At 55.5% G+C, this 26,157-nt stretch overlaps 1 protein-coding gene across 1 annotated transcript in view; it reads left to right on the plus strand.

Moving 5' to 3' along the window:
* The first annotated feature begins 1,886 nt into the window (after nucleotides 1-1,886).
* Nucleotides 1,887-26,157, plus strand: part of DNMT3A (DNA methyltransferase 3 alpha) — a 102,181-nt gene continuing 77,910 nt past the window's right edge. The window contains exon 1 of the mRNA XM_079941651.1: nucleotides 1,887-1,949. The gene's annotated coding sequence lies outside the window, so the exon portion shown is untranslated. The remainder of the gene's footprint in view (nucleotides 1,950-26,157) is intronic.

A 26,157-nucleotide genomic window follows, 5' to 3' on the forward strand; every position in this document is an offset into this window, starting at 1 on the left:
TCCCGTTGGCCAAACTTTAGCATGTCTGTGGTTGCCCATCTTGATGCTGAAAGCAAAGTGGCACAGAACCTGCAATGTACATATTCATTCATCCAAAGCTTATTGAGAACCTACTATGTGCCAAGTGCTGGGCTACAGAGATGACAGAGGTGGTCTCTGTCCTCATGGAAGGAACATCCCAAGTCTCTGGAACTGGCCAGGTGGAGACCACGGATAGCACGGCCTATCACCAGCGGCATGGGGTGACCACTTGAGCGAGGGTGACAGGGAAAAAGGCCGGGACAACTGTGTCGAGAGCGGCCTCTGACCTTGGGGCACAGGGAGTGGGCAGACTGAAGGACCTGGAAGCATTAGAGGACTTCTGGAAGGAAATCTCTTGGATGAAAGGTCAGCTCTGTGTCCCAAAGAGTTAGGTAACTGTTCCTGTGACCCCTGGAGGGTTGAAGTTGGTGGTGGTGGAGGGAAAAGTACGACTGGTTTCAGCAGTGAGGGCCTGGGTGTCCATAAGTGGGATGGTTGGTGCCTGGGGAAGGGAGCACACCATGGCCTGGGGCAGGGAGCTCAGGGCACTGCCATGTAGCTGAAGCACTGGGTGGAATGGGGGTACACAGTGGCAGATGACTGGTGGAGGTACAGGCAGAAGAAAGGAGCCAGGCTGGGGAGTCAGGGGCCCCAGCACCAAGCCCTAGCGGTGGCAGTTGGGAGAGTGATGAGCAGAGGAGTGGCTGTGCTGATGAAAGTAGACAGAGATGCCCCGAGTCAGAAACCTGGAGCCCTGGGAACTCTATGGGAAATGAGAACAACCCTCGCCGCAAAGGGGTGAGTAAGCATGAGGGCGGAGTGTAGGTGTGTGCACAGAATCTTAGAGCTGGAAGGGATCTTCAATGTCATTTAGTTCCACCCCCGAGCCATGAAATCTTTCAGTCTTCCACTGACCAACTGAGGACACTCAACTCTACTTGGACACCTCAAGGTACGGGGAACTCACTCCCTTCAAGGGGGCTCATCCTATAGAAATGCTCGAGCCTCCCAGACGGCCTCGACAGCCTGGCGCCCCGACCTTGGTCCTGTTGAGTGGGCCGGCCTCCACTCGGCGGCGGCACCTGGCGGGGGTGGCGGGTGGCGTGGGGCTTGCGGCGCGGATGGGCCGGCGCTGCTGTCCCCAGCCCCAGTGCTGAGGCAGGCAGAGTGCAGTGGGCTCTGGTGGAGGTCGGGAGAACTGCAGGGCGAAGACCGCCGGGGGCTCCGCGGGCTGCCGGGGGGAGGCACTTGACACCGGCCGCGGGAGAGGAGGGGCTGCTGTCCCTGCGGCCAGTGCTGGATGCGGGGACCCAGCGCAGAGGCAGCTCCAGGTAGCGGGGCGCCCCGCGGGGGGAGGGCTACCGCAGGCCCCCGGCGGAGTGGCCGGGAGAGCGGCCGAGGCGGGGTTCCTGGGCCCAGCGCAGGCTCGGGGCGCAGCGAGGTCCGGCCCTCCGACCCGCAGCGTGCGGGGAGCCCCCCCCAGCGGGGGCGTAGAGGCCGGGAAGTCGGGCCGAGGGCGCTAGGACCGGCCGCGCGCCCAGGCCGCTCCCGTCGCGGCGCCCCGGGGCCCCCAAGTCGGCGCTGCCTCCCGGGCCGGCTCCGCAGCGCCAGGGCCGGGGCCAGCGCGGCCGCGGGGGGCGAGCAGCGGGCGGAGGCCTGGGCCCGCGGGCGGCCGGAGGGAGGGAAGGAGGAAGGCGGAGAGAAGGGGTGGGAGGGGGGGACCCGGCGGAGGAGGCGGAGAGAGGGAGCGCGACAGCGAGCGGAGGGAGGGAGCGAGCGAGGCAGGCAGGCGGGCCGGGAGGGAGGGAGGGAGGGCGCGCGGGCGGCGGCGGCGGCGGCGGCGGCGGCGAGAGCAGAGGACGAGCCGGGACGCGGCGCCGCGGCACTAGGGCGCGCAGCCGGGCCGGCCCGACCCCACCGGCCACACGGTAATGAGCGCCGCTGCTGGCGGCCCGGGAGGCCGGCCCGGAGGCGGGCGGGGAGGAGGGGAGCCGGGCGGGGGCCACGGCGGCGGGCAGTGCCCGGCTCGGGGCACGCTCCCGGACCCCCGCAACTCGGCGCCGGGCGCTCGCGGAGCCAGGGCTGCGGGCGGCGACGGCGGGCCGGGCTGGCCGGGGCGGCGCGGGGGATTTGAGGGTTTGTTTATGTCCCCGCGGGCTCCACAGGCGCCCCCTCCCGTCCCGCCAGCTCCCGGCGTGTAGCCCCCTCCGCGCCCCCGCCCGGCTCCGGGCTCAAGTTCAAGTCTATACAATGCCGCGGGGGGCCTCCTCCGCCGCCGGCCTCAGCCGCGGTGCCCCGCTAGGCGCTGCCGCAGGGGCCCCGGCCTGGCCGCCCCCGCCTTCCGGGCCCTGCCCCCGCCCCGGGGCCCAACCTGGGGCCTGCGGCCGGGACGCCGGAGGGCGCGGACCCCGACCCGGAATAATCGGCTCCCGCCGCGGCCCGCAGGGAGCGGGGGAGGGGGGCGGGGGCCCGGCCCCGCGCAGGCTCCGCGGTGGCGGCAGAAAATGGCAGCCTGGCACGACCCGGCCCCCCGCCCCTCCCCCCGGCTCCCGGCCCTCCTCGGCCCGGCGGGGCGGGGGACCCGGGAGGCCCCCGGGGGCGGGCCGAGGGGTGATCTGGGGGCCGGACCGGGGAACGCTGCGCAGCGATCTTCCTCCGGCCACCTGTGGCTGGGGGAGCGGGGTGCCAGCGGATCTGGGAGGGGCTGCGGGGGTGGGGAGAGTGCCACTTGGGGGGCACACCTCTCCGCGGAGAGTCGGGTGGCGCGCGGGGGGGACGTCGTGCCTGGCTCCTCCCTGCCCCCGCCGCGGGCCGTGGGAGCCGGGGCGGCGGCGGCGGCGGCGGCGGCGGCGGCGGCGGTGGTGGCGGCGCCGCAGTGTGGGGGCGGGGCGGGGGCGGGCGAAGATCCCGGGCCGGGGCCGCGGGGGCCGGAAAACGCAGGGGTGGGAGCCTCAGGGCCTGGGCCCGGAGCGTGGCTGGTGGGGACGCCCTGGGTCGCCCCCTGCAGCAGCACCCACCCCCCTGCACACACTCAACACGCACGCGGACACACTCACGCACACGCACCCCCGCTGGGCCGGTGCAGACGTGTCCTTGAAAGCTTCGCATCCGCACGGTGAAGGACGAGGCCTCGCCGAGGCTGCGGATCGGGGTCTTCGGCCCCACGTCCCAGCGCCCCGGGAGACCCCAAGCTTCCGAGCCGCAGGCGGCCTCGGTCCGTGTCCCGCCCTCACCCCAGCTCCCCTCCCCCTCCCTCCTCCCTCCCCCTCGGCTCAGACGGAGCTGGCAAGGGTCCAGGGCCCGCCCCTGGCCTCCCCCAGCCCCCCATCGCTGGGGCCCGCGGCCCTCTAGCTGCCAAACTGCTTTTCGCTTTCCTGGAGGCTCCCTTCTTGGGGGCACCCACTCCCTTCCCTCTCACCCCCATTAGTTCCCCCGTTTCTCTGCATCCCTTCTGTCCTTCCTCCACTCTCCAGTGCAAAGGCAGTTGAGTAGGTGTTGGCCCCTTGGGTGGGGAGTGAGGGGCTCACTGGTTCTCAGGGGCTCTCTTCCCCAGCTCGCGAGAGGAGCCCCCTGTGGTTGCACCTTGACCCAAGATGGCGTCCTGTACCCAGCTGGGCAGCTCTGGCCTGTGTCAGGCAGGGAGGAAGGGCCCGGGCCCCAGAGCCACACAGCTCGCCCCCTTCCAAACCAGAAGGGACAGGAGGCTGCAGGAGAAGAGCCGGCCGCCCTGTGACCCAGCTTGCCCCTTGCTGCCGTGCCCAGAGACTGCCATCACCATCCCTGGGGGACTGTTCAGTCTTCATGTTTCACCCTGGGCTGCCAGCGCTGAACCGGCCTCCTGGGCTGGCGGGCTGCGAAGGGATCCTGGGATCAGGTGCTGCTCCGCTGTGCCTCCTCCCTCCCAGGCAGATGTGACAGCTGCAGCCGGGGAAGCTTTTCTCTTTGGGCGATGCTGGAGAGCTAGGACTGGCCTCTGGGATTTGGGGAGCCCAGCTGTCAGGCGGACCCTCTTTGGGCTGCCCCCTCTGCTGGCAGGGGTCGTTTCCTGGTGGTTTCCTGAGCTGCCTGGGTTTGGAGGCTTGGGCTGTTAGGAGTTCCTGCTAGGTTGCTGGGGCAAGGTGGTCCCCCTCTGCTTCCAGGTCCCGTTGAGGCCCTGGTTGGGCTGTTTGACAGGGAGCTCTGTGAAAGCGTGAGTCTGTGTGCGTGTGTGTGCATGTGTGCACATGTGCTGCACGCAGTCAGTGGCCCAGGCAAACTTGTGTGGCGGGTCTGGCACCTGCCCGCCTCCCTTCCCGGGCCCCACTCGTCTGGGCCCTGGCTCCCTCTCCAGCCTCTTGTCCAGCTCCTTGGGGCTTGTCTTCAGCTACTCATCAAATGCACACTTCCTGGCTCGGGTAGACCAAGGCTCTCCTTGTCCTCCTTCCCAGGCTTGTGGGCCTGCAACAGAAAGCCGACCTTAGAGAAGGTGAATTCCTTCTAGACTCAAGGAGTGTGGTCCACAGTGCAAGGGCTGCCCCCCGCCCCCCCCCCCAACCCCGGCACTGGAGAAGCAGAGAAGAGGACAGCCATGCCATGTGTCAGGGTGTCTGTGGACGGGATTCCTCTGTGGGGTGAGGGTTGGACTGCAGCTTGAAGGTCCATTCCAGCTTTTAAATTCTATGGCTCTGATTCTAGTGGTGGAATTTCAGACCCAGGATTGGGGGCGGGGTGGTCTCGCCTCACAGAGATAATCAGGAATGGCTTCCAAGGAGAGGAGGCCTGAGTGAGAGCAGGGCCTCCTGGGGGCTGGGCCTTTGAAAGGAGAGGGTGGGGTGAGGGGTGAGGGCCCTTCAGGAGACAGGTTTGTCACGTCTGACTCCACAGGAGTGTAAAAGTGCAGCCTCTGGTTAAGCCTTCGCACGTGTGTGTCCTTCTGTAGGTTTACGTGTACACTTGTGTGTGTGCGTAATTTCTGAGGTTTCCTCCCTGAGTCCAGTTTGCGGTGAGCTCCTGCGTTCCTATGGACCTTCTTGAAGCTGAAACTCCAAGCTCCTCATCCTTTCTTGGTCTCTCTGGTGACCGGGCCGCATCCAGGAGCCCACCCAGAGTCATCTATCTCACTAGAGCCAGAGATGCTCCCAGTGCTTTCCCTAGCACAGTCACACATCACCGCCATTGGGCCTCTGAAAAAGCCTGCAAGGGAGACAGACAAGCTATAAAATACTTGCCCCGGGTGACCTGGCCGGGAAGAAGCGGGGCCAGGCCTGCCCTCTGGGGAGCTTAGACTGTCTCCTGCTCCAGCTCTCCCGGGCTCCTGCGCTGCGTGTTGGTCTCTCCTCTCAGTTTGTGGTCTCCACGGGACCTTGCCCTGGCCGCCTCTGGTCCCCCATCAGACATTCTGTGGGGTTTCCACGAGTGTCTGCTGGACATCTGTGTTTGCGTCCCTGTCCTCCCCCGAGTGGCAGGCTTGGTGCCCAGCTCTCTACTGCTTGCTACTGCTCTGCCTTCCCCGAATAGCCATCGCCTACTTATAAGCCAGTTCCTTAGGCTCAAGCCCTCCTGAAAAACCTAAATTCTTCCCCGGATTCCATCAAGGCTCCTTTTTGTGGGAACCAGATAGAAAGGGGACTCCGAGAACAGTCTTGCCAGCTCTCTAATGGCCATCCTTGGCCTGAAACGTTACCGTTAGAATCCAAGCCCTAGAGTTTAGGGCTGAAAGAGAACTTGAAGCTCTGAGAACACCTGGAGCTGGGTTGGGGGCTGTTTGGTTGTGGAGCCAGGCCCGGTTTCTTCCAGGGCTGGGAGTGCTACCCAGAGCCCAAGACCGGAAGGGCCAACTGTGTGCCTGTCACATGTTCCCCTCCCTCGGCACTTCCTGCCACCTTCCACTCTCTTGAGCCTGGGGTCCCTGACTTGGTGCCCGTGTCCTCTTCCCCCATCCCATGCCCCATGGATAGTTGAGTGTGTCTCTGGCCTGTAGCTTGGGGACAGGCAACAGTTAGGGTCACGGAATGGCCTGTGGGAATTGTTTCCACTTCCGTTCTGGTGTCTAATGGATGGTAGTGCCGGTCAGGAGCCCGACTGCCCTTGGAGGCTGGGCGTCTCTGTGGGCCTGTGCACTCTGCTGCTCCTGAGCAGGGCTTAATAGGAAACGAAAGGCGCCAGATTCCTTTCCACTCAAATCTTGAGGGCTCGTTTTCAGTCATTTCTCTCTTTGACTCTCTTCCCTCAAGAAAAACGTACCAAATCCGAGATCCGTGCAGTGTTGGAGATTCGCGTGTGTGTCTCCAAGCCTGCCTCCCCTTGGCTAAGTGTGTGGGCAAGCCAGGGTGTGGTGCACGTGTGTCTGTGCATATTTCTGTGTACGCGGCCTGCAGCCGCGTGGGGACAGAGAGCCTGGACATGAGCTTGCACATGAGCCTGTCTCCAGGCAGCCGAACAGAGGGCCCCGGAATCAGAAGGAGCGGCGTTCGGACGCTTCACAGTTGTGGGATCTGGGGTAGCGCAATTTCTCTGAGCCTCCAAGTTTCCTCACCTGTAACGTGGAAACAAGACCAGGCGCTACACATAGGTTGTTGTAAGGATTAGCTGAGATAATGCCGCTTCCGCTCTTAGCAGAGTGCAGGCGCTCAGCGTTAGCGTGAGTAGCGTCATCATTTGGGCGGCTCGTGTGGCCTGGCACTGCAGGAAGTGCTCTGTGAAGTCTTGTCCACCTTCCTGCCTTTCTTGCAAAATCTTGGACAGATGAGGAAAGTGCTGATTCTGACTGAAAAATCTTCGGAGGTGGGAGGCTCCTCAGTGCCGTTTAGGAGTCCGTTCCAGAGTTTGACAGATCGCACTGTCAACAGGTTGTCTTTGTATCTACCTTAAACCCCTTGTGCTACAGTTTCAGCTCTTTATTCGGATTCTGTCCTGAGTTCAGTCTGTTTGTTGCCCTGTACCAGGGTCTTGCTGGGCAAGACCCTGTGCTGAGCTTTGAGGGAGTTTAGGGTGTGCCCAACTAATTAATGACCACAGACCAAGGTCGAGGGAGAGGGAGAAATAAAACTCTCAAAGGACAGTGAGGTCACAGCCAACTGGAGGGATCAGGAGAGGCTTCCTGGAGGGGGTGGCTCCTGTGATGATCCTCAGAACACAGAGGTGGGGCTTCCAGACCAAGGAGAGGAAGCCAGGCTGTCGGGGACAGGGTGGCTGGAGTGTGGCGGAGACTCCAGGGCGGTGAACAGGGCCTCGGAGGCAGCCTGAGGCCCCACGCTGATTTGAGGGGAGTGGGCCCCTGTGCTCTGTAACTCCCGTGTGGCCTGTGGAGAATCGCCTAGAACTTCCCTGCCTGTGGCTGTGAGGGACGGCAGGGGAGACTGAGGGACGAAAGGGAGGGAGGGGACGGGGCCGGCTGAGCTCATTTGGTATAGGATCTTGATTCCTTTATATTCTGCAGACTAGAGCTTAAGAGCTCAGACTTGGAGGGAAACAGAGCAGGGTTTAAATTACACCAACCCTGGGGGGTCGTGACCATTAAGGGGAACGCCAGCGGGGCAAGGTCTCTGTCAGTGATGGCAATCATGATGTGAATGGGCGGAGGAGGGTCCCTGGCCTGGCCTCCCAGAGGTCTCCGTGCCCCGTTTGTGCATCCCCTTCCCCAGGCCGAGGCACCCCAGCGTCCAGAACATTCCTGTAAGGGCTGCAAGCACAGCGAAAGGGGACGTCAGCAGACCCTGACTCCACACTGCCCTCTTCCCTCCCTCCTCCATGTGCAGCTGAACGGAGCCCCCAGCTTGGAGGGGAGGTGCCCGGGCTGGCGGCCATGCCCCTAGGTGTGGCTGCAGGTGCCTGACAGGCCCCGGCAAGGACAGCAAGTGGGCAGGGCCCGCCAGGCCACATCTCCCTTGCTGATCACATAGCAGGCCTGTCTGGAGGACAGTGACAGGGGGAGGAGGTGTGGATACCTGGGGCTTTCCTAGCTGCATCCCAGCAGGGAATGAAAAAATTTTTTCAACTGTAGCTCAGCAATGCCCACTCCCATCCTGCTCTGGTCCCCTCTGACCTCCAAGGTTTCCCAGCCTTATTTACATCTGCAATCAGATTCCTATTTTCTCTTTCCTGAGGTCATGGCCCTGCTCACTGTCATCCTTATTGATCTTCCCTCTCTGTTTCTGTTTCAAATGTCAAGGTCATTTTTAATTCTGAGCAGTTGTTAGCTGCCCCCGTTTGGATGTACAGAGGGGATGGAGGACCACCTCTCACAGCTCGTAACTGGAGGGCTGCAACTTGGGTGTCCTGACTCCTAATCTAGTGCTCTTCCTGCTTTGCGGCTGTGTGGACGGATCCAGGGGTCAGTGGGGAAGATGTTCCAGACCTAATAGATCAGCTAGAGCCCGGTGTGCCAGCGGTCCTTCCTTGAAAAGGTTAAAAGATGCTCAGAGGGGACATTATGGGACGGTGGGGTCAGATCTGTGGCTTACTGAGCCATGGGTCGAATGTGGGCCCTATCATGGTGAATGTCCGGGAACGCCTGGGCTGGGAGGCTGGGGGACCTGGGAGCCTGCCTTCCCTCAGAGGTTCCCCAGAGGACACCAGGAGGGGCAGGCGAGGGCGCTCGGGCCCATGCCAGGCGGCTGGGATCCTCTGGCACTCCAGCAAGCAGAACCTGTTGGCAAGGGGCTTCTTGAGGAATGGTCCTTTGTGATTAATTTTGTAGATTCTGAAAGGATACCTAAATTTGTGGATAAAGAGGAATCTAATCAGATTCTCCCAGTGGCTTTGAAATGAGATGGGAAGCGTGTCTATTCTGACATGTTAGATGTCCGTGATATGGTGCAGAGTGTGATCTCATTTTCGTAAAATTCCTTTAAAATACACGCCAGTGTGCACACTTATAGGCTAGCAGATGCTTAGAAAAAGTCGTTCTGGAAGGATAACCCAGCAAACGTGTCAGCAGAGGCCTTGCCACTTTACTTTATACACTTTCGTAACCTTTGCAAAAATATAAAGGCGCATGCATTCCTTTCTTAATGACCACAACAAAAATAAAACCACACTTTTAAAGCTTCTGGATAAGAACTTATAAAAATTTGAGTCACCCTTGGGCTGGAAGGGTGGACTCTTTTATAATGGATACGAAACTGGCTTGGAGACTGACAGCAAAGGGTGGGGCTGCTCAGGTACTTGTCTTTTCTGGAAAGGTTGCAGGGAGATTTATTGCAGACCCTGAGGTCTCCAAGCGAAGGCCTGGCCTGGTAGGGATTGGGTGAGAGTGGAAAACAGGCAGCTGGCAGCACCCCGGTTCACTCCAGGGCAGCAGACCAAGTTCGCTTTATAGGACGGTGACTGGAAACTCTCAGTTCTGACCCAGGATGGGAAACAAATCATTGAGGATCTTCCCTGAAGGCTTCAATCTCGTTGCTGTTGTGACCCAAATGGTCTCGGTGTGGACCTCAGGTGACCCAGCCCTGGCATGGCCTGGGGAGCCACGTGCAGGGAGGACAAAATGGGGCTTCAGGAGGCCCCTCCAGGGGTGGAGGGGATGCCTGGGAAACTCGTCTGGCATGTGGGCTCAAGCTGTGCCCGCCTCTGTGATCTGGAGGCCCAGGAGCAGGTGGCAGTGACCCAGGTGACAGGGTGGAGAGGTGAGGAGGGGCAGATATAAATTCCTCTGCCTGTTGCTTGGCAACAGTGCCCACCTCCCCCTTCCACAGTCCCGTCCCCCAGCCACTGCCCATGGGCGCCATCTTGGAGCTTGCTTTGCCCTCTGAGGCTGCCCCTGGTAAAGACAGCAGGAGAAAGGGTGTGTGGACTTCTCTGGCCCAGCCCCGCCCCACTCCGCCCCTGCAGTGAGGCAGGAAGATAAATAAAAGGACAAGAGCTGGTCCCTCTGCAGACCGCCTCCTGCCCCAGGCTGCTAGGGGACAGACGTGCAGTGCAAAGAAGTGACCACGAGGCAGGCAGTCCTTGATTTGCATCTCAGCCCTGCTACTACCATAGCTACAGAGGGACCTAAAAGTCTCTGAGCTGCAGGATTTTCATCTGTGAATCAGGGATAAGAATCACATTCACATCTTGCTGGTATTGCTTGAATCAAATGAAATACGGTGTGAAAACTGTCAGCGCTGCACCCAGCACATAGTAGGTACTCAGGAGGTGTGAGTTCTTTTTCTCTGAGTCGGGTCAGGACAGGGCTGCATGAGGGTGAATCTGGGGACCTGGTGAGGTGACCCCGTTGGAGGCCCCCTTGCCTTCCAAGACCCCACAAATGTTGCCTGTCATCCTCATCACCCCTTAGGGGTCGCAGGGCCTCCACTTCCTTTGTAAAGCCACGATTTGGCTGGTTGATCTCTGAGTGCTCCGGCCAGCCCCGGCCATCTGCTCTCTGGGCCTTGAATCTTGATGTACTCCTGTCAGTTTCCTGAGAGTCCAAGCCCAGTGGGGACTCAGTAGGTCCCCCAAGCCCTGGGCCCTCGCCCTTCCTGCCCTCTGCTCTCTTTGGGTCCAGAGCAGGCAGTGGCCTCTCCTCTGGTTGCTGGGCCTGCTGGCAGGGCTGGCTCTGCCCCCTGGCCCACAGGCATGGGAGGGTCTTGACCACAGCCGGGCCTGGGAGCTGGCACACAGCACTGGTTCCTAATGGTTTTATTACCAGCAACAATGTGGTGCTTGTTGCCATCCTCTCACAGGCCTGTGGTTCCCAGCCCAACTAGTGGTGGCCTGAGGGCCTGCCTGGTACTGGAAGCCCAGCTGGAAAGCCCAGTGGGGCAGGGCAATTGCCTCTGCATTTTCTTTTGTCAACACCCTCTGTGCAGCCTGGACTCTGAGATAGCGTGGTGATATGCTGGGGCCCCAAGCTGGCAGGCCTGGCAGCTCTTGAGTTTTCTCTCCAGAGGGCCCTTGCTTCAGCTTCACAGATAATGTTTATCTATTCATTTATTAAAGACCTACTATGTGTCGGGCACTGGCTACAAAGATAAGAGAGACTGAGCTGGTTCTCAAGGACCCCGCAGGGGAGATGAGGGTCTGGCAAGGTGACCATTACATCGTAGGTGGGTGGAGAGAGCTCTGCAGCGTGTACCTGGAGCATTACGGGGGCTCAGAGAAGGGACATCTCATTCAAGGGGGGAGGGAAGAGCAGGAAAGGGTTTCTAAAGGAGGTGAGGCTGGAGCTGAGTCTCAAAGCGTAGGGGGCAGTTAGCCAGGTGGTCCAGGGCATTTTCTCCCATGATGTGGTGGGAGTGATGGGATATGGGGGATCATGGGATGTGAGGCTGGAGGGCTGGGCCGAGCTGGACCACGGAAGGCCGGGATGTTACCCATTCGTCGACGTTGGCCTTGGAGTAACGTGTCCATATTTGCGTCTGAGGAAGATCATCCCGGGGCGTCAAGGAGGAGCACTTGGGCAGCTGAGGCTGGGGTCGGGGAGCCCAGGCAGAAGGCTGGTGCAGGAATCCAGGGGAGCCGCAGTGCAGGTGTGGAGGAGGGCTGCTCTGTGAGGCATTTAGGTGGGAGTGACTGGGTGATGGAGAGGGTGAGGGGAGCTGGCTCAGCCCGCCGCGTGGGTGGAGGTGCCATCCGTCCGCTGAGAGGGCTCGGCTGGAGGGAGTCTGGGAGAGATCTTCCCGTGGGAGGCAGGGCTAGAGTTGGGACTTGAGGGTGGTTAGGATTTGTGCAGGCGGAGCCTGGGCTGGGCCGGGCTTGCAGAAGAGGGAGGGCCTGTGTCACCAGGCCTGGATGTGGGGACCCAGGAAGGCGCAGGGTCCAGGTGATGGATTAGAAAGGCAGGCGCATTTTATTCCGTAACTGGTAGCAATCCCTGCAGATTTTTAAGGACGGAAGTAACGTAACCAGGCATTTGTACCACGTACATTGGGCATACTGATGTTTGGGGGGGGCTTGAGCAGGGGCTTCTGCTTCTCAGGTGCTCCCCCGAAAGATGAGCTGCAAGGCCTAGACCCTGTTCCTCAACTCCCTGCTGCACAGCCTGGTCTGAGTGTCATCACCCTCTGACAGTGGTATGTGAATTGCAAAGTTGCCATCCGCCCTGGGTTTAGAGGCAGGTCTGCCAGTGTAGGAGGGGATAAGATGGGCACAGCAGTTTTGGTAAACAAACAGAAAAGAAACAAAAACTGTTTCTCTAAAGTAGGAATGTGAGTCTTTTGTGTGTCACAGGAAGAGCTGTTTCCAAAGAATTTCTAGAAAAATGGCGTGAACCAGGTCAGCATCACTGAACCCGGGCAGAGGCAAGAGGCGGCGTGGCATTGTGCCAGGGCCACCAGGCTCGGTGCTGAACAGACAGTGGTTTCACCTTGGCCCTGCCACCTCCTAACTGAGTCCTCCTCAGGAAGATCGCTTCACCTCTCTTAGCCTCAATTTTGCCGTCTGCAAAGTGGAGACAACCTTCCAGACTTGTGTCATTTGTTTGTTTGTTTGTTTCAAACACTGCTTCTTGCCCTAAACTTGGATATTTTGTGTCATGTGTCTTTTAAAAGAATCCTTCTACAGTTGGCCTCCCTGGTATTTGCGGATTAAAATTCAGCTGTGCCTGGTCCCTGTCTGGCGCTGAAGAGGCACAGCCCCCCACCGCGCACGCCCCTCTTCCGCTGTCTCACATGCCAAGTTTCCTCTTGCTCTTTGCCTCCCGAGAGGCCTGACCCCCCCCCAGTGGGTTTTGAGTTCCATGTTCCTGGGAAGCTCCACTTATCATGTTCCATTGACTCTCTTGTTCCCCAAACCTGGGTCACCCCAGTGTATTTGAAGAGCATCTGCTGAGCTAAATGGGAACTAGGGGAGGAGGTCAGTTCCTTGTCTCTTTTTAATGGAGGGGAGGGTCGGGTCTGTGTAGAGCTGCCCATGGCTGTGTGGAGAGCAGAGGACGAGGGAGGGAGAAGCTGTGACCCATCCAGGGCCTGGGCGGACCACGGCTAGGACCTTGCCCAGTAGCTGGCTTCTGTGCCAGGGAAAGGGGTGCAGGGCCCTGGTGGAGTCTGGGAGATGATCTCAGGGTGACCTCGGTCTGGATGGGGAGGCCAGCTTCCTCTGTGATCGGGCACACGTGGTGGCCATTGGGCTGTTTTGTGGCCCCTGTGACATGCAGCCATGGCCACGGGGAGACCTTGGAGGCATCTCTGCTCTCCGGAGGAGGCTGGGTGGGAAGCTAGCTCCTCAGCGGGGGCTCCTGTGGAGGTGGCGTTGGCGAGAAGGCCTGGGCCGGAGTCAGGCTGTGCCTGGCGGGGGATAGGGTGGGTGGGGACCACTGTCAACTTGAGTGCGGAAACCAGTGTTTCCCTGGTTGGTACAGACCTGCGCTTGCACCCCTGTCACAGGGGCACCCTCTGGAAGCTGGTGTGTGTGGACCGAGGGTGTGGTGGTGTAGTCACACGGAATGTACAGCATAATTGATCCGGCACACCCTTAATGGCTGCATGCTAATTAGGTGTACATGGTGAGCAGTTCACGTAACGTTTCTGTGATTGGTATTAGTTTTGCAGAGGCGAACTGCGCTTATGTGGTTTGTTTCTTCTTGCTGCGTTAGTTCTCTAGCACAGGCAATTCCTAGCTCTTGGAGGAATTCTACTGCAAATGTTTGTTTGTAGGGCAATGTTTTGTATTTTCTCTCAGAACAATGTTATGAATGGTTATGAGGTTCCCAAGCTGGTTTCCAAATGCCTCTTTGGCCCACACTTTAGGTGAAATGTGCGACGCGTATGCGGGGAGGCCTCGCCTGGGATCCTCCTGCTTCAGGTTCCTGGAGCCTGCCTGCATGTGTGTGTGTGTGTGTGTGTGTGTGTGTTTGCGCACACAAACATGTCTTTCTGCATGTGTCTGTGTATGTGAGTGTGCCCGTGTGGGTCTGTGTCTGTGTCTCTGTGTGTGCCTCTGACCCCTGAGGCCACAGTGGCAGGTTAAGGGTGCTGGTAAAGAGGTTATTTATTCTGGTTGCGAAGGCCCTTGCGCTGGGGGATTAGGGGAGGCCTCGCGGCATTAGCTGGGAGAGAGGACACTGGGTCAGGCCACAGCAGCCGTTCAGGAGCCAGCGAGAGCCATTCCTGGGCGTTGTCTGAAGTGAGAGTCTAGGTTTCTTAAGGACACTTTACTGGCCTTTCACCCTAATTAATGACATACTTTTTTCTTTTTGAATTTTTGCATTTAATTTTATTTATTTTTTTATACAGCAGGTTCTTATTAGTTACCCATTTTATACATATTAGTGTATCTATGTCAATCCCAGTCTCCCAGTTCATCCCACCCCCACCCCCACCCCTGCCGCTTTCCCCCCTTGGTGTCCACACGTGTGTTCTCTACATCTGTGAATGAGGTACTTTTTTAAAAAAATTCATATTTATTGAGCGCCTACCATGTGCCAGGTATCACGCTAAACACTCGACTCAAATTCTGTCATATCTTAAAATAGACTCAGGAGGTAAGGACTCTCATTGTGTGGTTTGGTAAAGTGTGGCCTGCGTCTGAGCGGCAGAGGTTTGAGGTGGGTTCCGGCTGAGCCCCCTTAGGGCTGAAGGGGTGGATGAACTGCACCAGGGCCCCCGGGCCAGAGGCTAGTGATTCTGAGTTGTGCTACCCAGAACCCTGGGTTCTTCCTCCTCTCGGGCCCCCTTTCCCCCCTGCAAGTGGTTTGGTTTCGGTTGGGGCAGAGAGTGAGGAGAAAGCAACCCAGGGAGCAGCAGGTGGTTCTGACAGCAGTGGGTTCTTTCATGCACTCTTGGGTGGGCAGGGACTGTGCTCCAGCAGCAGCTCCCAGACCCTGAAGACTCTTTGGGGGACCTCCTGGTTTGGGCCCGGGAGGGGGTCAGCTCTGTGGCCTGGGAGGAGTGTGAAAAGGTGCGGGCGGGGGAGCATCGCACGGATGGTATGAGGAGAGAGTGGCCCCAGGCAAGCGGGGGACCAGCTTCCAAAGGCCTGGGTGGGTGGGAGGCCGGCTGTCCCCGCTTCCCATGGTTCACAGACACCCTGACCTAGGTCCCTCACGCCCCCCGGCACCCTGGGCATCTGGGGGCTGGCTGAGCCTGCGGACCCCGTAGCAGGCGCACGTCCTGGCCTGGGGCAGGTGGAGCAGGGCCCTTCCCGTTGGCGCACTGCCTTGGGGAGCTCTGGCAAGCGACCCCTAGAATGAGCTTGTGGGGGGTCCCTCGAGGCACCGCAGCGCCGTGCTGGCGATGTTGCGGCTGCCTGGGAGTGATTTCACCCCCTCCTCTCTGCCTCAGGGGTCAGGCGGAACAGGGAGACCAGGGAGGGCCGGTGGCAGAAGAGCAGGGTGCAGGACATGACTCTGACCTCATCTGTTTCAGAAAACACACACATCCGTCTACACGAGAAAAGCCAAATGACTACGCAACAAACTGGTTAAAGACCCCTGGGAGGGTGGCTGAGGAGGAGCGGTAGGGGGTGGGGGTCCTGAGGGGTGGGGAAGGGGGCTGGGGGCCCTCTGGAAAGAGCCCCCCCTCGTGGAGGAGAGAATGCTGTGAACGTAGACACAAGCCTGTGGGAACAGGGGATGTGAGCTGGGGGCCTGGAATGATGGAGTCAGCTAGGCGAGGTGGGGGCCAGGTCAGAGCAGTAGGCTGAGGCCAGACTCGGAGAGCCAGCAGTGTAGGACCAGACCAGAGTTCAGATCTTACAGTGTGTGAAAATCACTGGCATCATCGGGTTTTTAAAAATAACAGCTTTATCGAGATATGATTCATATACCATACAATTCGCCCATTTAAACTGTGCGATTCGATGGTTTGTAGTGCGTTCACGGAGCTGTGCAGCCATCACCACAATTTCAGAACATTTCCATCAGGCATCGTAGGTTTGATTGAGGAAGCCGTGTGTGGAAAACCTTTGCCAAGAGGCTGGGGTGGGAGAGAGGGACACAGAGGCGGTGAGACGCGTTACAGGGTAACTGCCGAGGTCTAGACCTGTGGTCCCGAGGGCCTGGAGGGCAGGGGTGGAGAATAGGGGCCCGAGGATCAGGTGCCTGGTGCAACGTGGGGACTGAGGGGGCAGGTGGGACCTGAGTTCTCTGCGGGGTTTTGGGCTTTGGCAGCTGAGGGGAAGGGGCTGCCACCTCCACGTAGAGAGAGGAGCCACAGGAAACATGAAGCATCTGGTTCTAGAAGAGCAGGGCTTTAGGTAACCGCAAGTCACCCAGGTGGGGATGTCCAGAGAATAAAGTTGGAGGCCTTGCAGTAGGAAGTCTGCACTCATTTAAGCCCACGCATCTCAGCAGAGGAGAATCTAGGGTACAGCTGGATCACAGCGGGACCCGAGAGGGGTGCCCACTGGGCAGCAGTGAGAGCAAGACCCCAGCCAGCCAGGAGAAAGAGCAGAGGGGCCCGAGGGCCAGGAGCTTGGAGCCAAGGGGGCAGAGGGAGCCAGAGAATCCCCTTGTTTGTGAACTTGCAGGGGTCTCCTGTCCACCCCAGTGCCCAGCTTGGCAATGACACTCAATGAGGGATCGCTGGGTGAGTGCTTGAAGCAGGGAATGATTAGCTGGCAAGGAGGCTGAACTGAGCTCAAGGACGCCAAGGATGGAAAAGGCCCTTTGAAGCCGTGGGTGACTGTATCTGTCAGGGCCGACTCAGGAGACAGGAACCACATAGCGATTTGAACAGGCAAAGTTTAATATAAAGACTTATTAATGATAACAGGAGATTGGAATATTGAGAGATTGGCTAAGAAGTAAAAAGATCTGCAAAGAACACAGAAATAGCATATATGAGAACAGCAGCTACACCCAGGGCTGCCATGGAGCGCCCAAGGAAGAGGCCCCCAGGGCTGAGAACCTGGCCTTGATGCCCCTGGCTCCCTGGGTGACGGGGAAGTCACTGTGGTGCCACGTTGGCAGGACTTGCTGGAAACCTGCCCCCGGGACTCACTGGAAGTCCATCCTTCTGGGTCCCAAGGAAAGTTGTTCATGAGGAAGTATCTTGCTGGAGGTACAATGCTTCTAAACCACCCAAAAGGAGTATTGGGTGAAGCTGCTGGCTGCTCGCGACTGTCGAACACTGCTGGAGCCAGGTGCTGGGGAAGCACCCTTGCTGCAGGCCAGGCACTGGAGAAGCTGTGCCTCGACAGGCCTGGCCACTAGGGGAGCCCCAGGGGCAGCAGGATCTGACTGCTGGAGAAGTTGTATACGATGCAGAAATCCTTCAAGAGCACACTGGTTCTAGGAAAGAAAACTCCTCCTCCTTCAATGTCTCTCCAGTGCCCTCTGCTGAGGGAGTTTGATGTCATGCCAGCTGGCAAAGGGGACATATTTAAGGGGCCTAGCTTCATTCTCACAGAGCAGGCAATGAAGGGTGAATAAACTAACTGGCACAGTCTGCTGCTTGGGCTGCACAGCTTGCATCTGCCCCCTTTTACACACATGTGGGCTCCCCTACCACAACCAAATAGTTGTATTTCTACCTACCAAGACACAGCTATCCTGCTTCCCGTTCTTACCCTGTCTCCCAAATGAGGCGTCCCAGCACTCATTGTATCAATCACTGTCTACATGAGCAACGCCTCACATTCAGTCACAGTCTCACTGAATATTCTGTTACCTAAAGACTAAATTGTAACGTTAACTTCTAACAACTTGTATATAAAATATAAATAATGGGAAGATGAAGGAAAAAGAAGAAAAGTGTTACCATGTACAAATAAACACACATCTATATCAAGTAAATAGAAAACATGCAAAACTACTATAGTTCTCATTTCTATATTTGTTCACAAGACCACGTTTGCCCTCCGGCTTCCTTCTCCCATTTCCCATCCTGCATCTCCTCTGCACTCAGCTGGCACCTCAGCAGGGCAGGATTCTTTTACCTGGTGGAGTGACCCAAACCCTGATTCCTGAAGGATCTGAATCCTCGGTTGTCCTGCCTTTTCTTTTCTCGGTTCCTGTAGTTTTTCATTAACCCTTACTTTGGGGCATGGAAGTTCTAAGAGGTACCTGAGAGAATCCTCTGATTCCAGAAATTATCTTCCTGGCCCAATTTCTCCTTGGTAACTAGGATCAATCACTCCAGCTTGTGGAGTAACTCCTTCCTGTCTGTTGGTTCAGCGGCATTAAGGCGGTCCCCAAAAGCCAGGTCAATGACTCGTCTTCCAGGGGAACCATTGGGGTGTCCTCTTGGCAGACAGCATTCAGAGCCCCTAAACCTTGTCAGAGATGCGGGAGTGGAGTGGGGACCAGATGCAGGGGTCAAGGGGAGAGTAAGTGAAGAGGCTCTGGAGCTGGCACGTGCGGACCGTTGTTTAGAGGAGGCTGGAAGGGCCAAGCATCACACAGGTGTGGACCGTGGGCCACCTCGGCTTGGGGGGAGGGGAGCACAGAATCAGACCCAGGCTCATGGCCGTCCAGACAGCAGGCCCCGCCAGGGTCCACATGGCTGATTCTCGTGTGGACTGTCAGCCTGGACCCTGTGCCCTGCCTCCGGGGGCGTGGGGAGCCCATCGACTGCCCCCGCACACACGACCCCGACCCCCGGCAGGGCTCCTCCTGACACCACGTTCGGAAATGCGTGCTCCTGTACGGAACTCTGTATTGGCTCATTTTGGCTCCCAAGAACAACTTCAGCTCCTTACCAGTGTCTATTTTGGGTACAAACCTTTTTTTTTCCCTCTCCTCCCTGCTTTTGGGGCTGTGTCATGGTAACCATAAGTGTGAGCAGAGGAGTCTGATTCAGCTCGGCTCTGCCAGTGTGGCCACCATAATGGCAGCATTTGGTGTGATTAAAAACGCTCACGCTGGTGGTGCTCTGGCCTCGAGGGTGGTGTGAGAGCCACAAGTCATCTTGTTGTGACTTCAAAGCCAGACAGATGGGCTTTGAAGTGGGAACAGGATGGCAGGATTGCTGGCCTGTCGCCAGTGGCTTTTGGTATTCTACGGGCAGCTGGTGATTTGGGTGGGAAGGACGTTTCTGGAAGTCAGAGTCACGGTATGATGACACGCATCTCCCTCGTGTTGAGAGAGAATGAGCAATCAGAAAGTGGCACTGGGACCTCCCCCTCCCCCTCATCCAGCCCCGGTCTTGTGACCAAGGGTGGGGGAAGATGTGGCAGATAAACATCTCTGTCTGGGAGGCTGTGATGTCTCCTCTCGGCTTTCTGCTGCCCCCAGCTTACCAAGCTTATCACCACCCTGGCAGATGCTTGGGTGGTGTGGGGCACAAGATACTCTCACGTCTTCTGTCGCCCACAGGACTCATTGGCACCTCCTCCTAAGGTCAAATAGGAAATTCAGCCGTGAGGCTGTTATCTACAGGCTGGTGTCACATCAGGGGCACGGAGAGCTGATCTGGGGTCTGTGTTACTCGTGCTCATCTGTGACCGGGTGTCGCCATGTTTGTAAGGGCTCTTAAGTTAGATGGACCTGGACTCAGAATCCTGCCCTGGGACTTTCGACCTGCACTACTCTGGAGAGGTAATTAACCTCTCCAAGCCTCAGCTTATCCTTCTATAAAATGGGAATAATAGTAGAACCAACTTCATAGACTTCATAGGTTGGTTATGAGGATGAGACGGGACAATGCATGTCCCTTAGCACAGTGCTTGGACACACGGTAGGCGCTCAGTAAATAGTAGGATGAATAAATGAATGAATGACTCCCTCATCGGCAGGGCACTGAACACGATGATTAGAAGCTTGGACTGCCTGTTACCACCCTTCCCCCTGCCCTCACAGCCGACAGGCCTCACCAGGAAAGGGAGACTAACTGGAAACTTTGTTTTCTGATCAATTCCTTGGGAAAGTTAACATGTTTACAATGGTCACGTGCTAATTGTAAGAGATCATGATGAAGTGGAAAACTGTGGGCTTCAGCGGGGGAAAGACCTGGGTTTGTATCTGGTTCCTCCACCCATGAACTGTGGGACCTTAGGCAGCTTTGCTAACCTCTCCATACCTCATTCTTCTCATCTAGAAAATGGGGATAAAAATAGTCTCCACTTCAGAGGGTTGGAGTGAGGTGTGAGGATGTACAAGATGTTGAAATTGTAAAGCTCTTTTCACAGGGCCTGGCGGGTTGTAAGAATCGTAATCAGTACAAGCTCCATTGGAGTGAAGTACACTCACGGGCACTCCAGGGATGTCAACAAAGGAGAGAAAACTGTGGGCTGGGTTAGTCAGGGACTAATAACTGTTAAAATTTATTGAGTATATTCTTTGTGTCAGGCACTCTTGTTGGCATGTTTCTTAAAGCAAATAATTTTAATGTTATTTCATCCATTCTATTTTTTTTTTTTTTTTTTTTTTGGCCCCGCCGTGCGGCTTGCAGGATCTCAGTTCCCTGACCAGTGAGGGAATCGAACCTGGGCCCCCTGCAGTGGAAGTGTGGAGTCCTAACCCCTGGACCACCAGGGAATTCCCTGTTAGCATTTTTAATACATCTCACTTTAATTCTCACAACAGGCCTGTGAAGTGGCAAGTGTTATTTTCCCCATTTTACAGCTGAGAAAACTGATGCACAGTTATGCCTCAGGTCACACAACTGACGCTAATACAGACAGAATTTGAACCCACGCAGTCGGGCCTCCCAGGGAAGACTTCAGGAGGTTGAGATTAGTATATGAGTCAGGACCGTCAGCCGCAAGGCACAGACTCACTCACACCAAAGTAGGGAAAGTCTCACATTACCGGGAGGTTCAGAGATGCCCTGCCTCCAGGTACAGCTGGGTCCGGGGGCCCAGACAATGGCCTCAGTGTTCCAGCGTCTATCTCCATCCCTCAGGCAAGCTTTCCCCAATGCAGCCAGCAGCTCCTGACCCACGTCCCATCACGTTAGCATCTTTCCTTTGCACCAAAACTCTCCTGGGGGGCCTCTGATTGGCCCCGCCTGGTCACACGCTCACTCTGTGACTAGGGTGAGGGGTGGGGTCGGCACAAACACCACAAAACCCCACTGGGAAGGTAACTAGATCGAAACCAGCAAAGTCCACTGCAAAAAGGGCAGACTTCAGCTAGAGGGGTGAAGAAGGACCTGGTGCAGAGACGGTCAGATATTTTTCAGCAATTCAAAGAGAGGACTTGAGATGGAGCCGGAGGGGCTCTTATGGTGGTCACATTAGGGTTGTTTTTGATGGAGGAAGGATCTGGGTTTGTGGGCAATTATGGTTTTGTTTCTGGAAGGGGATGATTCCTCGCCGGCCCTTGTTGAGGTGAGACTGGGGTGACGATCTAGTCGGTGCTGGTTGGAGCAGGCTTGGAGGTGAGGCTTTGGGGTGATTGATTGGCTCAGGGGGTGCTGATGGGGTTGGGATCGGTGAGGAGGGTGGGAATGGTGCTGGGGACGGTGTGGTGGCAGAGGTGGGAGGTGATGCAGCAGGACGGTCTGGAGGCTTCGGGAGATGGTTGAATTGTGGGTCTTGGGTCTGAGATGGACTGATGAGCGAGCTGGGCTGTGGTTAGGGATGTGGGCAGCAATGGCATGTCGACATGCAGTTAGGGGGGAACATAAGGGAGGTGCACCATGCTGCACATGGGCTGGACTTGGTGGAAATGATGTGTTGCGAGAATTAAACATTTCGTGAGGGATGTGATGGTGGGGCGGGGAGGGAGGTACCACTTTTAGAGCGGATGATGGAACTCTGTGTGGGGGTGAGGAGCTGATGATGGGTGTTCTGTGGGACGTGACGGTTTCGTAGCGTAACAGAGGTGGAAGGACTTAGCTGCACTCTTATGGAGGAGGACGGAGGCCAAACCCATCCAATGGTTGCAGCTGGATGTAAGCCCTCATTCCCAGACCCATTCTCTCTTTTTAAAAATTACTTTTTATCTCTTCACAGTATTACATGCATATAATTTAAGAAGTAAACAGGACTAACATCTCTTCACCAAATGCAGTTGTTCCTTGTCTCCTTCCACCTTCTTCTTCTCAGAGGCACCCACTTTTAGCTGTTTCTTCTAGCGATTTTGCATCTCATGGGTCTGAGTAATGTTCGTATTTTTGACTCTTCCATTGTAGACATTTTCCATTGATTTCCTATTTGGTAAATAAGAATTTAGCTCTCTTATATGGCCAACCATGGCATTCTACCCAGCCAACCCCCTCAATATTTCTCGTGGTAGACATACTATCAATAATACCTTACCAGGGGTCTTCCCTGGTGGCACAGTGGTTAAGAATCCACCTGCCAGTGCAGGGGACACGGGTTCGAGCTCTGCTCCGGGAAGATCCCACATGCTGCAGAGCAACTAAGCCCGTGTGCCACAACTACTAAGCCTGCGCTCTAGAGCTCGTGCGCCACAACTACTGAGCCCTTGTGCCACAACTACTGAAGCCCACGTGCCTAGAGCCCGTGCTCCGCAACAAGGGAGGCCACTGCAATGAGAAGCCCCCGCACCGCAACGAAGAGTAGCCCCCGCTCGCCGCAACCAGAGAAAAGCCCGCGCACAGCAACGAAGACCCAACGCAGCCAAAAATAAAATAAATAAATAAATAAATAAATAGTACCTTACCAGTGTTCTTTCAAAAATGTCTTATGCCTATAATAATATACATATATGTATGCGTGTAGCAGGCAGGATAATGGCCCTGCAAAGACAGCCACATCCTAATCCCCTGAACCCGTGAATGTGTCACCTTATGTGGCAAAAGAGACTTCACAGATGTGGTTAAGTTAAGGATCTTGAGATGGGGAGATTTATCCTGGATCATCTGGGTGGGCCCAGTGTCATCATCAGGATCCTTGAAAGTGAAAGGCAGAGGCAGGAGGGTCAGAGTAATGTGATGGGAGAAAGACTGGCCATTGTTGGCTTTGAGGATGGAAGGGAGCCAGGAGCCAAGGAATGCGCGCAGCCTCTCGAAGCTGAAAAAGTTAAGAAAATGGAACCTCCCCAGGGCCTGCAGAAAAGCATGCAGCCCGCCAACACCTCGATTTCAGCCCAGTGACGAGAACCATTTTGGACTTCTGACTTCCAGAGCTGCAAGAAACAAATTTGTGCTGTTTTAAGCCATTAACTTTGTGGTAATTTGTAACAGAAGCAATAGGAAATTAATACACCAGGCAATATGTCTACATCCACATACATACATACAAACATGCATACTTATGTATGTCATGTACACATACTTGTTAAATCAACTCATGCAACTGTTCACAGCTGAGCTTTATACTGTACTACAATAGTTTCCTTTTTTCCCCCTGAAATGAATAATTACCTTGTTTCTTTTTCTTAATTGACTTTTGTCGTTTTAAAAACTTATTTATTTATTTACTTAATTTGGCTGCACTGGGTCTTGGCTGTGGCGCGCAGGAGCTTCACTGCTGCGTGTGGGATCCAGTTCCCTGACCAGGGATCGAACCTGGGCCCCCTGCATTGGAAGCGCAGAGTCTTAACCACTGGACCACCAGGGGAGCCCCTACCTTGTTTCTTTATCTGCCTTATTTTCTTTATACCTTTTGCCCATTTCTGCTACACCTCCTAATAGCTGTCTGTATGGCTTCCATGAGGGCGGTCACATCAAGTGTTATGTTTCAGTTCCATTTTTTGAGTTATCCGCTCTATTGCTCTCGGGGCGTGTGGCATAGTTAGCTGCCGTCCGGTGACTTCTTTTTGTTGTCCTCCTTGGCATTCCCTTTGCCTTCCTTCTGGTTGGAATTCCTGTTTTCTGGAGCCCATGTCTTCTTGCTTGTTTTACTCCCCCGTTTGGAGCCCATTGCCCAGGACAGGTCTTCATCTTTATCCAAATCCATTCAGTTCCTGAGTTCAGACCACAGAGTAAAAACAGCAAATGACACCTGTAGTTTTGTCAGATTAAAAAGACAGTTCAGGCTTCCCCGGTGGCGCAGTGGTTGAGAGTCTGCCTGCCGATGCAGGGGACGTGGGTTCGTGCCCCGGTCCGGGAAGATCCCACATGCCACGGAGTGGCTGGGCCCGTGAGCCATGGCCGCTGAGCCTGCGCGTCCGGAGCCTGTGCTCCGCAACGGGAGAGGCCACAACGGTGAGAGACCCGCGTACCGCAAAAAAAAAAAAAAGTTCAGCGGAAGCAGCTTAAGTGTCCATCGACAGATGAATGGATAAAGAAGATGCAGCACATATATACAATGGAATATTACTCAGCCATAAAAAGGAACGAAATTGAGTTACTTGTAGTGAGGTGGATGGACCTAGAGCCGGTCATACAGAGTGAAGTAAGTCAGAAAGAGAAAAACAGATACCAGATGCTAGCGCACATATATGGAATCTAAAAAAAAAAAAGGTTCTGAAGAACCTAGGGGTAGGACAGGAATAAAGATGCAGACGTAGAGAATGGACTTGAGGACACGGGGAGGGGGAAGGGTAAGCTGGGATGAAGTGAGAGAGTGGCATGGACTTATATATACTACCAAATGTAAAATAGCTAGTGGGAAGCAGCTGCATAGCAAAGGGAGATCAGCTTGGTGCTTTGTGACCACCTAGAGGGGTGGGATAGGGAGGGTGGGAGGGAGACGCAAGAGGGAGGAGATATGGGGATATATATTTATGTATAGCTGATTCACTTTGTTATACAGCAGAAACTAATACACCATTGTAAAGCAATTATACTCCAATAAAGATGTTAAACAAAAAAACAAAGAAAACCCCCAAAAGATACATGTACCCCTATGTTGATAGCAGCACTGTTCACAATAGCCAAAACACGGAAACAACCTAAATGTCCATCGACAGATGAATGGATAAAGATGTGGTACATATAGACAACGGAATACTACTCAGTCATAAAAAAGAACAAAAAAGGCCATTTGCAGCAACATGGATGCAACATGAGATTGTCATACTAAGTGACAGTATTATCATGCTATCCACTAAGATTATCATACTTTCTCAGAAAGAGAAAGACAACTATCATATGATATCACTTATATGTGGAACCTAAAATAAGGCACAAATGCACCTATCTACAAAACAGAAACAGACTCATAGACACAGAGAACAGATTTGTGGTTGGCAAGAGGGAGGGGGGAGGGAGAGGGATGGACTGGGAGTTTGGGGTTGGTAGATGCAAACTATTACATTTAGAATGGATAAACAATAAGGTCCTAATGGATAGCACAGGGAACTATATTCAATAACCTGGGATAAACCATAATGGAAAAGAGTATAAAAAAGAATGCGTATAAAAAAGAATGTATAACTGAGCCACTGTGCTGTGCAGTAGAGATTGCCACAACGTTGTAAATCAACTCTACTTCAATTAAAAAAAAAAAAAAAGTTCAGTGGTAGAGGGCATGGTGGTGCCCTTCCATGGTGGAAGCACTGCAAGTTGGAGTCTTCCCTCGGATGTCTAGTGGTCCTTGGTTGTCCTTTCAGGGTTAAGAACAGGGGACTAAAAAGCTGATTGGAAGCTGGCTGACTTGCAGATCCACATTGGCTGACCTAAACAAGCCATTTGGAAACCATTTGGGTTCTGGTGTCAATATCTGTATCCTTAGGCCTTTCTTCTTGCACTGGTAAGATTCCCCAGAGAAGAAGGTAAGGTCTGGCTGCCACTATTCTAGGAGCCCAGTGGGGGACTAGCCTGGGGGACTCAACCTCAGCGTTGAAAATAACCTTCATCTCCTTGGTTTTTGTTTATTACTCTTGCTGTCAAGGGTGCTTGTCGACTCTCTGCGCAAAGACCCTCTGTTTTGTGCTCTCTGGAGAGTAAATCTCAGACTTCTGGGGGAGGTGGATTTAGGGATCTTACTTCTTTCATTCGATCCTTTTTATTTTCACACATGCATCCTCTTCACCCCTGGTCCCGGAGATACATGGTGCTATCATGCCACGTGTCTTTAAAGGACTCTGTTATGAATCACTTGTCATGTGCTGTCTGAAATTTGCCTGCCACAAATCTGCTTTCCAGACCCCCACACCTTGTTGGTGGTGTCTCCTCTCTGTTCAACCCAATCTTGTGACTTTATGTCTTCTTTATTTTATTTTTTTTTTGGCTGCACCATGTGGCATGCGGGATCTTAGTTCCCCAACCAGGGTTCGAACCCGTGCACCCTGCAGTGGGAGCATGGAGTCTTAACCACTGGACCACCAAGGAAGTCCCTTTATGTCTTCTTTAAAAAAATCTTTCTACTACATTGGATTTAGAAGGTAGCGCCCTTGGGTGTGTAGAATCAAAATCCCATTCCTTTTCCACAGCAGTTTTGTAACTGGAGCGGTGAGGATGGTGACCATGTCAGTCGCGATACCAAGACATTTTCATGATA

Source organism: Stenella coeruleoalba (genome assembly GCF_951394435.1).
Source record: "Stenella coeruleoalba genome assembly, chromosome: 13".
NCBI lineage: Eukaryota > Metazoa > Chordata > Mammalia > Artiodactyla > Delphinidae > Stenella > Stenella coeruleoalba.